Genomic DNA, 17,177 nt, shown 5'->3' on the forward strand with positions numbered 1-17,177 from the left:
GGCAGCATCCTAAGGTTTAAGGCTTCTGTTACAGCAAACTTGGCATGCCTGTGTTTCCCCTGGGAAATGGAGGTAGTTGCACTTTCTTGTCTGATAGAGTGTTATGTGAAAGCATATCCACTAAAGCTGTCTTAGCTAGAGAAGAACTTAATTCTGCTGCTGGGAGATTGTGAGTGGCGAAACACCAGCCTTCCGTGTGTTGTCAATTTTGCCAGCGCAGGTGCAGTTCAGGTTGATTTCTGAGCACTGTAAATACTTCATGAATACTTTTTAGTTATCTTTCAAATGTTTCCCCTGTTCAGTTTTGTCTTCATGGCTTTTTGTTTTATAGGTGTGAAAAAGCATAAGTGAACCTTATTTTCCAAGAGAACAGATACGGAATTTCCCTGAGCAAAACGTTGGTGCTGCCCAGGGGAAAACTTGTCAGACACACTCTATTGTAGTCCAAAGTAGAGCTGTCCCTAACTGTCCAACCTAGAAAGTGCTGAAGTCCAGACTTTCCTCATTTTAATATGACACTTCTCAGTTGAAATATATTTATGTCCAAGGCAAAAAGAATATGGTATTTCCTTAGCAGCAATGATTGGTATTCTCATTGCTAACTTGAGCCCTGTTTTATTTCCATTGTGAATGTCCATTTTTCTTCTGTAACTAGGTGTAAGTAGGTTTTGAGCCTCTTGCTCAAAAATATTGTCTGTTCCTACCTCAGGGAAGTAACTGGTACAGTGTCTGTGCCATGATGCAAATGTTTGTGAAGACTAGGTGAAGCCCATTTGAACTCTTTTTGTACCATGGAAAAGGAAAGGAAGATTAATCCTGTTAATAATTTTGCTGAGCATTTGCTTCATTGGTGTGTAAATTCAGATCAGAAACTCTCAGCCCGTTTGTTTAGCTCAGTTATGAAAAGCTTTTCATGTCCTCTCAGCTTCCTTAGTAAAGGTACAGTTGGTTGAAGAAAGAAACCAGAGTATGGTGCAAGTTAAAAACCCCACCACTCAAAGTGAGGAGATAGATGGCAAACCAAATCACAGTGTCAGATAATAGAACAAATAATAATAAAAGTGCTCTGAACACCCCCAACTAATAGAAAGTTGATGTGTAATCACCGTATTTTTTATTTAAATGAAAATCAAGTAAATATTATTCTTGACAGAGAAGTATAGGTCTTTCTCACTGCTCCATTACTTGGACAGCAAGGGGAACAGGATGTCTGAGTAGCTCCAGCTGTATATAGAAGACTCAAGGCCACACACAGAAATGGTTTCTAGTCTTGAGGAGCTGCTCCTTGGGAGCCTGGGGGCAGGAAGGGACAGCAGGAGCCTGCTTTAGAGGGTAGAAGTTATTACAACCCTAGTCAAAGCAATAACAATATTTGAAGTGACAAACAAAAGGTCCTGGATCCTTACTAGATATTTGGAAAGAGGATGAACACAATGGCAAATCCTGTAAATGACATGAGGTGGTAAACTTGGGCAAAGTTCATGAAAGCTGCGAGAAACCTTAGAGGCATCTCACCAAGCTGAGGAATTCACTGAATGGCATGCTGCCTGCAGCTGGGTATGTACAGCTCAGTGTAAAGGTCCAAGGGGGAGGTCTGGGAGAGGAGTGAGAATAAAGGATGAAGGGAATGGAAAAGCTGTCATGGAGGGAGATTGAAAAGACTCAAGGTGTTTATTTAATGCAAAGGGACAAAAAGCACATAGAGAAACTTAAAAATATTAGTATATACAGTTACAGTGTAGTGAAATCTTCTACTCACTGTTTTATTTATGTGGTGTAATATTGTGGAATTGTTTTGCTTCAATAAATGAAATAGAATTGAAGTTGAAAGTGACAAATTCAAAGTTTTTCTGTGCTTCACTCTGCTAATCTGATGTAACTTATTCCAGCAACTTTTACTGAAACCCAGGACTGCACCTGGAAACCCAGCACCAGGAAAGCATTCGTGGTGCTTGGTGCCATGGTTTAGTCATGAGGTCCATGGTGATGGGTTGGACTTGATGATCTTTGAGGTCTCTTCCAACCTTGGTGATTCTGTAATTAGAAAGCATATGGATAATCATATAATGGTTTGGGTTGGAAGTGACCTCAGAGATCATCTAGTTTCAACCCCCCTGCCATCGACAGGGACACCTTCCATCAGAGCAGGTTGCTCAAGGCCTTGTCCAACCTGGCTTTGAGCATGTTCAGGGAGAGGACCTCCACAACCTAAAATAATGCTTAAGCAAAAGTAATATCAGATATTGAGGAGAACAGGCCCCTTAGGGTGTCTTAGGGACAGTAATCTGTTCTAATTATTGAATTAGGAGAAAAATTCCTTATTACTTCTTGGGACAAAGAGCTATCTGTAATACTTTCTAATCATAAAATCAATAAGGTTGGAAAAGACCTCAAAGACCATCAAGTCCAACCTGTCACCCAAGCTACCCTTCTTGAAACTTGGTTCCTGCTGTAATTGGGGAGAAGATACTGAAGATATTTTCTATGACCATGTAAATAGTTTATCAAAGTCTGTCTGTCTTGCAAACTTCTCCATCAACTAGTCCACATTCAGCTTCAGCTGTATTGCATAAAAAGCTTGTTGTCTCTTTTTTTTTTGAGTGTTGGCCAAACTCACACAGCTGTGAGTTCAAGGAGGCATTTATTACAACCTGAACAAGATAGAGAAGGATTTAGAAGCAGTAATAGGAGAACCAGCAAAAAGCAGGATCTTAGCATGCACGTTTCTAGTGACTTGTTTTCCCTCTCGTTTGAAAAGAAAACCCTGAGAAGGTAGCTCTTTGTTGTTGCCTGAAATGCATTTCAGTCCATGTCAGTAGAAGGCCATTCTTGTAAAACCCTAAGGAATATTTGAAGTGGGTTCTTAACACTTCTGACATGGTTTATCCATGTCTAATTATAGCTTCTTCTCTCTGTGTGTGTTTGGTTTTTGCAGCGCAGCAGGAGTAACCGTTTCACTTGGCAACCTGCGTGCTGGCCGGCCACCCCCCTCTTCATTCACTGAATTCTGAGGCTATGTTTAGAAACACCAGCCAGCCAAATTAGAACAGGCTTCATACTTTGCAGGAGTTACAGCCAATTAAAACAAGTGCCTCAGCACTCCTCTTATTATTTTGTTATTTTTTTAAAAACTTGTCTTTTAATTTTCTTTCTTTTTAAAAATGATATTTAAAACCCCCTTCATTTTTGAGATAGCCTCTTAAAGGAATCTTTAATGCAATCCATTGTGGTGTGGTACATTGAAAGTGCATTTATTAAACAAGGCCTATTTTTTAAATGTATTTTATTTAGGTTTTTTTTTAATCCAGTACACTTCTCATCTATTTGATGCAATTGCCCCTCAAGTATTAACTTAGAAGGAAGAGGCAATATTTCTTAAATAGGGGTTTGAAGAGAAGGAAAAGAAATATGTTCAGACATGTGCCCTCTTCATTCTCCCAATAACAGTGGCTGGAGCAATACCTGCCTCCAGGATGGAGACAGGGGAGTAAATTCATGTGTGTGCAGCCCCCTTCCCATCTGCGCTGAAGTGTTGTTTCCCCCCTGGTTATTTTTGTGTGTGTGGGATGAGGGTTAAGACACTAAACTGATTCCTAAAAATTAAGCTCAACACCCAGCTCTGTGCCAGATTTTCAGTGTGGATTTAGACAAGATACCTCACTTTTCTCCCTGAGTCATGAACCCTGCAAAAACTCTGTAATAATGAAGCATTTTATACAGGATTGTTTCAGTCCTGCATATTTTCAGCTATGATTTCTTCATGAAGTTTAAACAATTTCTTTTATGGGCACAAACTGACACAGCAAATGAGGCAAACTATTATACATCTCCTGAATGAGTATCTCTGTTCATTCAGTCTGGAAACAAAGGAAGAGCAGAGTGTAGTTTGTGACTAATCTCAAATAAAAAGACAAAGCGAAAGCTTACAATACTTTGTCAAAGAAAAGAGAACAGCAGTGAAAGTTCACCTTAATCCAGCAGTTCTGGATGACTTCTAGGCATATCATGATCAAAAAAAAATCTCACAAGGCTGAGTTCTGCAACATGGCAATACTAAAAGAGTATTTTGATGTTCATTAAGAACTCTGAAAAGTCAGATGCTACAAAGTAGTGAAGGTGGAATTTGTGCTGTGTTTCTGGGGGCAGAGAGACAAAAGTGCTAACTCAGTCTATGATGCTTCAGAAGATCATAACTCAGGAAAGTGAAGACATACACAGCAGATTAGATAAAGTGCAGAGGTTGCAACTGTCAACACAGAAATAACTGAAAGTGAATTTGAGGTAAGAGATATGAAGGATGAACAGCTATTAATAATAATGAGACACTGAAAAAATCCCACAGCCGTTGGTGGAAGAAATCTGAGTACGCAACACTATTAGAAGGCTTCGTAAAAATAGTAAGATATGTTTGCAGTGGATGTTTCTCAGTCATGTTGGTAGAGTAATGGAATATAAAATGTGAGTTTCTAGAGATGGGACCCTGGAAGTCCATAAGCAAATTAGATTTCTGAAGCTAACCAAAATCCATGCCAGAGGAAAAACCTTACAGAAATAGCTGAACTGCTGTATCAGATAACTGCAGTGAGGCTACATCTGATATAGCATGGAAAGCAGAAACACTTGGACACATCAGTCAAGAGTGGAATGTGACAAGAAGAAAAGGGAGTGGGTAAAGCTCAAAGAAAGTAAGGAATTTAAGCTAGCAAAAATTAAACATAAACTTAAAAAAAAGGCAGGAAAGAAAGACACTGTGAGGTCCATTTACTCTTATGGCACAATTATAATTTTCAATGGGCAGGAATGTTCTTTTGTGTGTGTGTGTGTGTTGTTTTTTTTTCCTTGTTTCCTTCCCTGCGTCATTCTGTCTGGACAGGAATATAAAGGAAAAAAATTAACAGTGCATGCACAGTGGAAAAGGTACTATGCTGGCTGGCTTGAGTGAGAACAGACTTTTTGCCTTCCATGAAGTACAACTGGAAGAAGAGCAGTGTGGCTGACATCTCCCTCTTCTCTTCAGAATGAAAGTTAAAGAAATCTCTTTGCGTGCATTTGGGCAGCTCTGATCTAGTTTACATTTTACAGGAGAAACATTTACTGAAAAACCCAAACAAGCAAAGTAAAAATTCCTTTCCTTTTCAGTATTAATAAAAAAACCCACAGGATGTCACAGATTCACAGAATCACAGAATTGTCAGGGGTGGAAGGGACCTCAAGGATCATCTAGTTATAGAATCAATAAGGTTGGAAAAGACCTCAAAGATCATCAAGTCCAACCTGTCAACCAAGACCTCATGACTACACCATGGCACCAAGTGCCACGTCCAATCCCCTCTTGAACACCTCCAGGGACGATGATTCAACCACCTCCCTGGGCAGCACATTCCAATGGCTAATAACTCTCTCTGTGAAGTACAACTCTCTCTGTGAAGGGAGAGTTGTTCCAATCCCCCTCCCATGGGCAGGGACACTTTCCACTAGATCAGGTTTCCCAGAGGCACATCCAGCCTGGCCTTAAAAAATTTCAGGGATGGGGCTTCCACCACCTCCCTGGGCAGCCTCTTACCCTTATGGTGAAGAACTTCCTAATGTCTAATCTAAATCTACCCTCCTCTATCTTGGATCCATTCCCCCCTAGTCCTATCACTACCCAACACCCTAAAAAGGCCCTCACCAGCTTTCTTGGAGGCCCCCTTCAGATACTGGAAAGCCACAATAAGGTCTCCTCAGAGCCTTCTCCAAACTGAACAACTCTAACTCTCTCAGCCTGTCCTCATAGGAGAGATGCTCCAGACCTTTGGTCATCCTCATGGGCCTTCCCTGGGCATGTTATTAAGGTAAATTGTAAGCCAGCACTGCCGCAGTTGTTTGACACAGAGCACCAAATGTTATACTGACCCTTCTGTATGTTCCACAGACTTTCAGCTTTCAAGTAGCTTGAACCTTACAAAATTTAAAGGGTAGTATCCAATTTTCATCACCGAGGCAAAATAAAAATCCCCCTGTGAAACAGTTATTTCACAGAAACCCTTCTTCTATTTGCTTCTGGTCACTGAGAACCAGGACAGTCTTATCAAAGCAGCAAGATATAAAAAAGAAAATAAAAATTAGGTGTAAATAAGGCATATTTAGAATCATAGAATGGTTTGTATTGGAAAGGACCTTTAAAGGTCATCAAGTGTGACCTCCCTGCTGCAGTGAAGAGGGGTACCTTTAACTGGATCACCTTGCTCAGAGCCCTGTCCAAACTGACCTTGAATATTTCTAGGGATGCAGCTTCTACTACTCTGAGTAACCTGTGCTGGTGCTTCACTACCCTCATTCAAAAAAAACCCAAATAAAATTCTTTATACTTAGTTTAGATCTCTCCTTTTTGAGATTATACCTCTCCTTTTTGAGTTTAAAACCATTATCCCTTGTCCTGTCGCAACAGGCCTCACTGGGAAGCTTTCAGCCAGCTCTGTTGATGGCTACTGGTCATTGCATAAGAGCATCTCTCTGAGGGACATTTGGCTCTGCTCACTGATCTCTTGGGCAGCAAACAGCCACACTTAGACAGCAGGTCTAGCATGGCTCTGGAATTAGACCACTAACTTGCATGTCCTGATTATTATTCCAATTAGCAGTAAATATAACAGCTTTGCAGGCCACTGTGTTGAATGGAATTCAACAATGTGTCATTTACAAAAGCAAATGATTTTAAGATGATCTTGCAATGTGTTGAATACCTCTTATAATGTTCATAAATTCTAATTTTGGAAAGGTATTTGTGCACACCCATGACAGGATGGTCACAGAGTACTCACAGAGTACTGGAACAGGCTCCCCAGAGAGGTTGTGGAGTCTCTTTCTCTGGAGACTTCCAAGACCCGTCTGGATGCATTCCTGTGCAACCTGTGCTAGAGTCTATGGTCCTGCTCTGGCAGGGGGGGTTGGACTCAAAGATCCTCAAAGGACCCTTCCAAACCCTAACATCCTGTGATCCTGTGATCCACAGCTCTGTTCCTTAGACAAAATTTCCTAAATTGGTGTAACAATATCTTCAATTCCTGTAGGGAAAAAAAAATATGGCCTTAAAGTGAAAATGTTGATAAAAATGTTGCTGTCGTGTTCTTATTCCTGCACATTTCTAGCTAAGCACAAACAGCATTATTACTGCATGTTATGCTAGTAAAATGTGTATGCAGTTTGGAGGGTGTGTGCTCGTGGTCTGTCTGTATAATAGCAACTGGTTACAGTATCACAGTATCACAGTATCGCCAAGGTTGGAAGAGACCTCGAGGATCATCAAGTCCAACCTGTCACCACAGACCTATGACTAGACCATGGCACCAAGTGTCATGTCCAATCTCCTCTTGAACACCTTGAGGGATGGTGACTCCACCACCTCCCCGGGCAGCCCATTCCAATGACTAATGACTCTCTTGGTGAAGAACTTTCTCCTCACCTCAAGCCTAAACTTCCCCTGACACAGCTTGAGACTGTGTCCCCTTGTTCTGGTGCTGGTTGCCTGGTTAGTTAGTTTTGTGAAAGATGATGCTTTTCTCTGAAGAGTTAGCTAAATTTTTTTTGCTATCCTTGGTCCATTTACAGAAGTTATTTGACGTGATGTAGAATTTGGCATGAAGGAAGTCATAATCTATTGACATCATATAAAACTGTATCTGAGTAGAATCAGTTGTTCAATAACAGCAGGGGTTGGAATCACGGACAGTGCTGTTTCTCCTTTTATTTATTTCTTTAGCAAATTAAAATAAGAGAAACTGATTTTCAGTTATTTACCATCTTCAGGGAAAAAAATTAATTAGAATTCAGGTACAACTCAGCTTTCAGCTGCAGAAAGCTGGCAACAAGTGAGGCCTTAAGTGCTTTAAGAGCTATACAGGAGCCTGAACAAAGGCTGATGGCACTTCACATCCCAGTGTCAACTTGTATGTGAACATTGCCTGGATACCTGCTCTTGTCACAGTGCATTTTCCTGTTAATTCCACATTATGCTTTTAATTTCTGTACAAGTGAGAGACTTGAAGGTGTCCAGAGAAGGGCAATGAGGCTGGGCAGGGGTCTGGAGCACAGCCCTGTGAGGAGAAGCTGAGGGAGCTGGGGTTGCTTAGCCTGGAGAAGAGGAGGCTCAAGGGAGACCTTATTGCTGTCTCCAACTCCCTGAAGGGAGGTTGTAGCCAGGTGGGGGTTGGTCTCTTCTCCTAGGCAACCAGCACAGGAACAAGAGGACACAGTCTCAAGCTGTGCCAAGGGAGGTTTAGGCTGGAGGTGAGGAGAAAGTTCTTCCCAGAAAGAGTAATTTGCCATTGGAATGTTCTGCCCAGGGAGGTGGTGGAGTCCCCATCCCTGGAGGTGCTCAAAAAGGGATTGGGTGTGGCACTTGGAGCCATGGTTCAGTTGTCAGGAGGTGTTGGGTGACAGGTTGGACTTGATGATCTCTGAGGTCTTTTCCAACCTTACTGATTCTATGATTCTAGGTGTGAGAGTTGTAGTTTAATGATTCATATTCCTTGGACCGGGGGCTTTTTGCTTCTCCATTCATTTTGGTACACTGAATTTGCTTATATTCTTATCCACTTTTCATGACTTTTATAAAAACTGATTTGAATACAAATATTCAGTCTGAGTATTCAGAGGGGATATGATGCTCTCAAGCAATTTGAAGTCTACTCCCCCAGTATGTGGCAAACAAGTATGAACTAAATATTTGCAAAAAGGTAAAGATCAGCTAGAACTCTAAGGAACAGAATCAAATGTTTATGAAGATGTGAAAGGACTTTTGCTTTTGTTCCCTCCCTTCCCTTGCCCCCAAAGAGCTCATATCTGATCTCTCAGACACATTTGTATTCTAACTTTCCCTTTTTAAGTCTAACTGCATGGGTGTTTTGTTTTTACATTTTATCTCAGCATGTGTGCTCCTGCCCATCTTCCTCTTGTTCATCTCCAGACTCAGTGAGTGCACTGTTCATAGACAGCAGTGTCTTTCTCTTTCCATGCCATATCTCATCCCACTCTTGGCCCTGGGTAAAGGGGAGGTTGCTTTGCAAGCAAATCTTGGATTAGTGTTTAATCTACCTCAGCCTTCACATTGGAGGTACATTGTGGCATTTGAAACACCAAACCACCATTTCCGTGAACTCTCCCTCATTATGGCTTTCTTCATCTCTCTAGAGTTGCTTCATCAGCATTTCTACAGAGGTATACCTCAATCCTTCCAGAACTTGGATGGGTCTCTTGGACACCTTTTCTCTCCATCAGTCCCCATTTCTGTCCCATGTAATCCTTTGACAAAAATCAGCAGCCTCTGAGTGGAAAAATCTACAATCTACCTCTCTGCTTGTCTGTCCCTAGGATCAGCTTCACTAAAACTCATATAGCTCTCAATGTAAATGAAATATCTATTTAAATGCAAATTTCTATGTTATAAATGTAAGTGTAAACTGTCAAAACTCCTTTTGTCCTTGTGTTTCTTTTGCCTTTGAGTATAACTCTCCATAAATATTAACACAACAGTTCTATGTATAGCCTTAGTTTTCCTCCATGTAGCTTCTATTTTCATTTGGTTGTAGTTACTAAAACCTTATTACTCATTAATCCACATGTTGACTGATATTGAAACCTTATCTGGTTTAAACATAATGGTGCATTTATTCCTTTTCTCTCCATATTTATCTGTTGTTTCTAGCTTTATAGCTGAGATTTGTTGATTTAGTAAATTAATCTAAAGTAGCTAATTGTATAATCTGAAGTGGGTTAATTTGTTTGCACAATATCAGTTTATGGCACGTATCCAAAATTTAAATGGCTGTAATTTGTTTCAGTTTATTCCACTCTCCAAATGATCAAATAAGGTTGGATTGGGGCTTAATTCTTGTAAGTTTTTCAGAAGAATCAAGTTTTAAAGAACATGAGCAACGAAAAGCACAGATTTGCCTAGGGATGTGTCACAATGGGCAGCCAGGATTTAGAACAGCAAAATGGCTGATGGGGCAAGGGACAGGGTAGAGAGTAGAAGGCTGAGTTCTGTCTGAGAAAAGTCAAGTTCTGGGTAATTAAAATTTGATAAATATGAAGCACATTTAAATAAATATCTGTTCATGTGATATCTGATCATAGTATGTTATATAATAATCTACTGTGGTGAAAATAAATATAAAGGGACATATATTTTGATGTAATGTGAGAAAATGCTACCTGAACCTGTTGGAAAGCAGATGCAAAATGTCTCAGAGATCACAATCATTATCCATCACTGTTCATTATCACAGTATCACACTATCATAGTATAACTTAGGTTGGAAAGGACCTCGAGGATCATCGAGTCCAACCTATCAACACAGACCCCATGACTAGACCATGGCACCAAGTGCCACGTTTAATCCCCTCTTGAACACCTCCAGGGTCGATGACTCAACCACCTCCCTGAGCAACCCGTTCCAATGACGAACAACTTGCTCGGTGAAGAACTTCCTCCTCACCTCGAGTCCAAACCTCCCCTGGCGCAGCTTGAGACTGCGTCCCCCTGTTCTGGTGCTGGTTGCCTGGGAGAAGAGGCCAACCCCTTCCTGGCTACAACCACCTTTCAGGTAGTTGTAGAGGGCAATGAGGTCACCCCTGAGCCTCCTCTTCTCCAGGCTAAACAACCCCAGCTCCCTCAGCCTCTCCTCACAGGGCTTGTGTTCAAGGCCTCTCACCAGCCTTGTTGCCCCTCTCTGGACACGCTCAAGTGTTTCAATGTGGTTTTCCCACATGAATGAAAGCAGAACTCCACAGATATATATGCTGTAGAAAAGATCTTCATCCTGTTAGTCTATAATCTAATGAAACACTTAAATTTCAAGTATCCCAGTAGCAATGACGAAGCTCTTGCTAGAACAGTGCTTGGAGACCAATCTTTCACAGTCATCTTACCAGTTTAGGAGCATAAGACTTATTGAAAATGATCTTACCACTTTAAACATTATGCCTGTTAAGATAATATTGTGACTTTTTAAACACTAGAGTTTGTAATGTTGCATAACTGAGAAAGCACGAACCAAAAGAGGTTGCATTTTGTCTGTCAAAAGTTTAGTTATGGGTTAGAGGGGAAGTCACACCTTTTTCTTTTTCTCCCTTTCTTCCTCCTTTGCTTCTTTTCATTCAGCAAATTATATCAGTGTTTATGTGAAATGTGCAACACTCCAGCAGCTAACAATGAAAACTATGTTTATAGAAGAAATATGACCTGCAACCACAACACTGAACCCTCATTGGTTCTGACCACCTGTAGTTTACTGACAGATAATTTCTGTGACTGGGTATCCTCTGTTTTCAGGCTAATATTCCTGTGGTGCCAAAAAAGCAGTCATTGATGTCAGTCTACATGTGTTGCAGCAGCTTTGAACTTGCTAGTTCAAGTGCCAGCAAGGTACCTACAGGAACAGACTGTCAGAGACCTCTGGAGCCATGTAGGCTGTGTTTAAGTTGTGCACACCAGTTAGCATTTGCAGACCAGATGAAAGCAAGTTTGCAGGCAAACTGGACATGTTAACTCAGACACTATTTTGTTAATTTTATGATTATGAAAAGAGATTGCCATATAACCAAGAGTGAAATGTGCTGTACTGATGAGGAACATTACTTGCCCTCATCTGAAGGGGGTAGAATGTGAGTCAGTGAAAGATGTGGCCCACTTCCAGACCTGAAGGTGCAACAAGGTCCTTGTTCATCCACACCTGCTGCAATGTCCCTAATTCCTCAAAATATGGAGCCTTGTAGGTACCACACAGGTGAATGCAGGCTCACAAAGCCACTGGGTGGTCTGTGATATGAGAAGAAAACCCTGCTCCATTCATAATCATAACAAGTTTAATTTATACTGCAATGAATCAAAGTGCAGTGAAAAAATGTACTGAAAATAGGTGTGTGAATTTTTCCCTTGGGTCCTGGAATTGGTTGAGAAATACTCTGGAAAACCAAAGATGTAAGAAAAGAGAGCCCGAACTCTAGGTTGTGAACTAAAGAAAGCAAGTCTTCATTTTCAGCTCTCTCCTAGAGCTGTCCCTTTTGTTAATAGTGCACTGGTATGTCAATGGATTAAACACCAGCAAATTAAAGAAAGGCAGTGTCCAAAGCTGTGTACATTGATCCAGTGGAAAGAATTGATTTATTAGTATTTTTTTTCAAGTGGGTATACAATTCTCCTGGAATAGCAGTTATGAAACTGCTGTGAGGGCAAGTAGGTAACTGCACCTTCCACAGAAGTTTTTTTCTGCTTACTTACTGAAATGATACATGTCTGCAAATATGCAATTTTACTAATTTATTCATAAACTTGTATGTAAATATTTTAGAGCTGATAAAATGTCATTATTTGCTAACCTAATTGTGTTAATCACAGAATTATTGAAGCTAGACTAGACCTCTGAGATCAAGTCCAGCCTATGACCTAACACCACCACACTGACTCAACCAAGTCACTAAGTCCCACATCACATCCAATCTTTCCTTAAACACCTCCAGGGGTGGCAACTCCACCACCTCTCTGGGCAGTCCATTCCAGTGTCTAATTACCCTTTCCATGAGGAAGCGTTTCCTAATATCTAACCTAAGTGTTCCCTGGCGCAGCTTCAGGCCATGCCCTCTCATTGTGTCACAAGTTGCCTGAGAGAAGAGCCCGAGCCCCACATTAACAGCCAGCTTCTGAGATTTATGTAGAAATGCAGACATAACCCATTTGATATCTGATTACATCAATGATCTCGAAGGTCTTTTCCAACCTGGTCTGGTCTGGTCTGGTCTGGTCTATTCTATTCTATTCTATTCTATTCTATTCTATTCTATTCTATTCTATTCTATTCTATCCCATCCCATCCCATCCCATCCCATCCCATTCCATTCCATTCCATTCCAGATGTCAAGCTCTGAAAAATCTGAAATTTGTGGGCAGTATTGAAACAGTTTCCAGTGGGAAACTGCATTAATGTTTATCTGAATGAAATACTTCAATTTCTGTTCTTCCATTTGCTGGATTAAATGGGATAAAAAAAGTTGGTGGTAATTATGGCAATGACTGACTCATGTTGTAAGGGTGAGCTTGGTGACAGATTTCTCTGCTGCTAGATGTCTTCAACAGTGTATTTTATTAAAACCCCCCACCCAATAACACACCACCTATTCTTTTTTATTTTACAGGAGGTAAACTAAAATAAATTCCATAGTGTGAATTTGAACCCACTTCAAGAAAACCCAATTCAACCTGTTTCAAGAAAGTGTCCAGCTTGAACAAAGCAGCCTGCTCGAATGCTTCATTAATTTCCTATCAGAATGCTTTATCACTTTATTTTGGAAAAGTGAGGGGAAGAAATTGTGAATGGAGATTTCCCTTCTGATTTGTGCAGTGATGTATTTTGACCTCCATGATTTTTTTCTCTGAAGCAGTTCACTGTGTTGATCTTGTTCCACATATTGGTACCAACCGACAGATTACTCAATAATTAATAAAGACCCAGACTAAATTCTTGCTTTACAAAGCTAGAATTACTCTTGAAAGGTCATATTTTTTTTTGTGGCAATGCGTATTTTTAGCAAATCAAGCAATGTTGACATAAGCAGAGAACAAACACTGCCATTAAAATGAAAAAGAAAATTAATATTCAAATCTACTAAATAAAGCCATGGTTTTTCTCTGCCATTTCCCAGGAAACTGTCTACACAGCTTTCTGTTTCTCTGTTTCTTCCTTGGGAAAAGAGATGAAGCAGAAGGTTAACTATTTTTACATGTATTAGTTATCATATTAGGTGATCTTGCTGTGTTTTTTTCTTCAAGCTCATTTTGAATTTCTGCCTCTCAAGGAATGAGACTATTTCTATGATCATTACTGTAGGTACTGACTAGCATACAGCTAATTTTTTCCTTGCCATGTAGATGGCGGCAGGAGACACTAGAGATAGATTCTTGAAGGGGCACAACGATTTTGTGCATTGAGTATTTCCCTGCTTTGTTTTGAATTCAGTAAGTTTAGAAGCAATGCTCACTTTTGTTGGTATCTCTTTAAGACATTTCACAGGCTGGGGGAATTTGTTGAATGGCACTTACGTGAGGACGTTCTTTCCCTTGTCTCTGCTCGTTATACATATTTCCTTCTGAGGATTTGGTTAGCCAACCTTTTTAAACAATTCTTTTGGTCATGCTTTATTATATTTATTAATAGTGATTTTGTGTACATCAAAGAAATCATACTTGAGTTTAAAAAGTAAAAAATATCCAGTAGCATGGCTTAGCTTTGAGCTCTTGATTTCAGTCACTCTGGCTTTTGGCCAAGATTTTTGTTTGGTTTCATCTATACACTGCACTTGTTTCTATCTATTATGTTCCCCCCCTGCCCTGTCCCCCTCTCCTCCCTGCCTGCAAGGGATCTCTCAAATTTGCTATGAACCATTTTTGCCTTTGGATTATAAAGTTTGTAGACTTTCCTGTGTTTGAAGTATTGAAATTATTAGAAATGAGGAACGGTGTTTTCTCGGCTAAGTGATAACTTCCATATTTTCCTACAGAAGGTACAGCACAAGTACAAGCTGTGCAGCCTCCTCCTTTTACCCCACTGCTGTTCCTTAACTCAAGTGAAGAAAAAGGCCTTTAAGAAAGTCAAGTCTTTCTTCAGTCTTGTTTGGTAGCATGTTTACTATATTTGACAATGCCTGTAGTGACCCCTAGGGTGCTAAAAATGTGTGCCTAACTGCAACGTGCGTGGGTTCTTTAGAATTTGGGCATGTATTTGATGTGGATAGCATTTCGGTGAGGTGGAGACCTCTCCTGACTCCATCATCTCCCAGGGAGTCTAAAAGCAGGAGCAAAAGGCAGCACCATGTTCTTACATCATCATCTGAGCAGATGGTCTCTCTTCACAGAAATGCCTCCTAATTCTTACTGATCTTGGTAAGAGCTGGTAAATGTTCAACATTTCTGAAAGTCACAGAGATTTAGGAGGTTAGCTATAGCATCTCGCCCATCTAATCCAAAAATATTGCCACAAAGAGGAAATAGCTTCTATCCCCATCTGAACAGGATACATTATAATGACTTCAAAGTATAACAGTTTGAGTTCCCCACCCCCGGTCTTAGTAGTATTTTCATATTAGAGATTTCTCATTTTAGAAGAGGTATTTTTTTTCACTTCAATTACATTACATTCTTAGGAAGATTTCTTAGATGTTTAAAGAGCTCTGCTAGTGGTGTGATGCTCTACCTTCATTTCCTGAGCTCAGCAGAAGGCTGCACGCAACATGCTGTGCACATAAAGTGGAATGAACACTGTATGTTGCATTGCCATCCTTTCTGAACCAGAATGCTGCCATCTCAAGCATCAGATCACACATCCTTTAGTATGGGTTTTTCAGTAAGGAATTTGGATCCTCCTGTTCACGGTAATGAAGAAGCAGTCAGGGAGGGTGGTTGTAAGGATTCATGCTTGTGAATCTAGCACTTTCCTTTCCTGAGCTGAAAAAAGTCCAGAGTACTCCAGCCCAACAGACTATGAAAAGCATCTTGAGGAAATTATGGTGTGGTAACAGTTCTTCCTCAGTTCTCCCAGTTGAAAACTTCTGTAAAAGTTAATGTAAGAGACTGCCTATAACTGCAAAGCCAGCAATATGGCTTGGAGGAGTGGCTAATGCAAACCTCAAAGCAAGCTGGTAGCAGGATGGTGCCCCTAGCCTCTAGGGAACTGTGCACAAACTGCAGCTGTGAGTTTGGAGCTGCTGCCTTTGATTTAAAGAAAAAAAGTAGTGAGGAGGTCTTTCCCTAGTCCTGCCCTCTGGTTGGGAAAAAAACCTCAAAGCAGCTGGCATTATTTTAAACCCCTCAAGTTTTGTTTCTGTGTGGATGGCAAGCAAGTTAGGGAGGAAAAGGGAAAAACTGTCATTTTCACTTGTGAATTTTCTTAGAAGAGAAAATAGATTTCACACCTGAGATGAAAGAACAAGATATTTGGGTCTCTTTAGGATGCTATCTTTGGATAGGATGTCTGTGTGCTATCTATGTGAAACTGTATTAGACCATATGTATATATACACACACATATATATATATATATATGAAAAGGAGAACGATAAGTGGTTAAAAAAAGTATGCTATTATACTGATGTTGCCACTGGTTCAGAATTTCTGGAAATCCAGAGGATCTGAAAAAAAATGGAAATCAGCAGAAGTAAGCTTGAACGAAGTGCACAAAATGAAGCCTGCTCTGGAATGTCTGCCGCTAGCCCTCCCCTCCAAAAAGCCAAATCCTAGAAGTTTAAATTGACTCAGGAAGCATAAAAGAGCACAATTTAATATTAATAATTAATAACAGCTTTCAAGTCTTGTCTTTAAGAATTATTTACAGCACAAATCCCAGGTTTATGCCTCCTCTCCAAGCACGTGTTTCCAAACAGCACATTTATGAGCTAAAGAAACAAGAGTGAAAGAGAAGCCAACTTTTGTTCTCGTTTTATTGGGCCTGATTTACAGCCTAAAACTGCCTGAGTGAGGTAAAGTGGCTGTTAAAGAAGCTGGTATTCTGAAAAGAGAGGTATTCTGGTAGACAAAGAATAACACAAAAGCAAAAAAATTATGGTTCTTGTTCAGAAGCTCTGGTGGTAGCTGCTAGGAATTGTCCTACTCAAGGTGTCTGACCCTCCCATTGCCATATAGGAAAATTATGTTTTTAGCTTTGAGTGTCTGGTTCACATCCATATTAAACAACTGGAGGAAGTGGTATAGATTCACCACCTGCTTAAATTCAAGCCTGCAAAAGATAGGAGTCACAGATACTCCTTCCTCCTGCTAGCCATGGTTTCTCAGTGTCACATTGTTCATCCTCTCTGGCTGTGTGTTACTGTACCCATCTGACAGCAAAGCAGGAGTGAGATAAAATGACTTGGATTCACCTGACCTCTGCCTCCCGAATGGAGCACACCAAACCCAGGCCTTGTGGGATTTTGCCTCCTAGGAGATGTGGTAGCTGGTTGCATTCAGAAGCAAGCAAAGGCTGTGCTGCTGTATCTCTGTGGATTGCAGCTGACTGCTGGCCATGCTGGTTTAGGAGGTGAAAAACTCGAGCACCGTGCCTTACTCAGCCCAAGGTCTGTCAGTTTGCTGGAGGCCAACCTGACTGACAGAATGGATGCTGTTATGGACCCAGGCAATGAGGAATTTG

The sequence above is a fragment of the Melanerpes formicivorus genome, unplaced genomic scaffold (assembly GCF_026170545.1).
Source record: "Melanerpes formicivorus ecotype bairdi unplaced genomic scaffold, bMelFor1.0.p_v2 SCAF_11, whole genome shotgun sequence".
Classification (NCBI taxonomy): Eukaryota; Metazoa; Chordata; class Aves; order Piciformes; family Picidae; genus Melanerpes; species Melanerpes formicivorus.